Raw genomic sequence first — 2045 nt, forward strand, 5'->3', positions numbered from 1 at the left:
CCCTGGGAGTTGACAAGCACACCTGCCTCCTCCACTGATATTCCCAAGCTTCTCATTTCTGCTCCTTCAGCCTCAAAACGATGGGCATCTCCCCTTAGAGCTACTTGGATTTCCTATTCTAGTCTCACCACAAGGCAATTACCATAAAATAGGTGATGCACAAAGGAAGCAGCTAGGAGAGGTCTTTGCCAGTCCCTCCTAGCCATAAACTTGGAATGAGCATACAGAAACCTAAGGTTTTAGTGAACAGTGGGGACTGTTTATGGCACTGGATATTCTTGTGTATGATTTCAAAATGATTCATGAACACAAGATGTTTTTTGACGTTTGGTAGTTGTAACAGAGCTTAAGCTAATATCAGAGTGAAAATGACACTGTAAGAAGGACTATCATGCCACCAAAGGCCATTTTCTCCAGTTGAATTGCCTGTAGTGTTTGATGGAGTTGGTCGCACTTAGACTGGTGAAGCAACTCTTTCACAGTGTTTCTACAATTTTGCTTTTTAGCAGCCTGTGAGATTCCTAAGAGCTGTACGTGGCCAGTAATGCTGTCCTTCAGAAGGTCATGCTACTAGTTTTTGAGTAGTAACCAACAGTGTTTTTGCTCAACATAATAGTTGCTGTTTGTCTGAAGACTTTAAGAATAGGGATGGTGCTGGAGCTCGGTAATCTCTGGGATTGGGAAACACTGCCCATGAACTTGCATGTGTGGTCTGAATCCAGAGTCACGGTCTAGTTGATTTTTAGGTAACATCCACAACAAATGTTAACAGCAACTTGTGTGTAAGTATAACAGAAGGTAAGACACAAAAGAAAACAAATGTAAAACATGCAGCTTGACAGTCGCAGCAGCATGGCCAGTTTTTCTCACCAGTTTTGCGTGGTGTAAGACCTAAACCTGGACAGCAGGCGAGACCTTTGGCCTTCTCAGTGAGCAAAGAGGCTCTACCAAAACGAAAACCTACCAGGCAGCCAAAAAGCTGAATTAGCCCCCATTCTGCTTGCGAGTTAGAGTAAACAGCATCGTCCAACGGTCACTATTTTACCTCCTTTGTCATGTATTTTGTGAAAACTAAGCTGAAAATGGCCACAGCTTACTACTGACCCTTGCTAGCGGTGGTGGTTTGCAATGCTCCTGAGGGGAGGAGGTTCGTGAAGTGGGTGCAGCTACCCTAGGGCTCACCTGGGCTGTCTGGAGATGACTTGAGGAGCACAGATTTCCTCATCTCTCCGCACACAAGATCTCCCCCCTGAGAAAAGGGCCCCTGGAGCCGAGTCTCGGCGGCCACGCCAAGGAGGCTCTGCCCCCGCACGGCGCTCGCTGCCGCCCGAGCGCGCGCAGGCCCCCGCCGCGCTGGCGCTGAGGGGCGGGAGGCGGCCGGGCCGGGTTACGCAACGCCCTGACGGGGCCGGCGCCTCGAAATGGCGCCCATTCCTGCCGCTGCCCTACCACCCGGCCTCACCGGGCCGGACTGGGTCCCCGCGGCGCTCCGCCGCCGGCCCGGGGAGGGCGCACCCGGCCGCGTTGGGAAGCGGGGCTCCCTTCCTCACAGACGGCTCCCGCGGGGGCTCCGCCCTGCGCCTCGCCGCCATCCTCCCCGAGGAAAGCCCTCGCCCTGCCGTCGGCCGGGCGCCGTCCCTCCCGCCCCGTCGCTGCCCTCGCTGACGGGAGGCGGCCGGGCGGGCGGCCGGGCACCGCCGCGCCTCGTCGTGCGCGGCTCTTCGGGACGGCCGCGCTGAGGCGGGACGAGCCCCCGCGCCGCCTCACACGCTGCGCTGCCAGCACGGAGCGGTCCCTGCTCTGAAAGGGCCGGCGCCCGGCCCGCTCCCGCCTCAGTCGCCGCCAAGACGGAGGGCGAGGGCGGCCTGGGGAGCGGGACGGGCGCTCGCCATGTGGTACCCCCGTGCGGGCTGCGCCCCGGGGCCGCCGTCGGGGCAGCGTTCACGGGAGCGGCCCCGGCCGCGGGGGGCGGCGGCCGGGCGCCTCGGGGGAGGGCCGGCCCGGGCGGCGGCGCGGCTGGATGCCCGCCCGCCACGGAGTGGAAA

Source organism: Falco peregrinus, chromosome 5 (genome assembly GCF_023634155.1).
Source record: "Falco peregrinus isolate bFalPer1 chromosome 5, bFalPer1.pri, whole genome shotgun sequence".
NCBI classification, from domain to species: domain Eukaryota; kingdom Metazoa; phylum Chordata; class Aves; order Falconiformes; family Falconidae; genus Falco; species Falco peregrinus.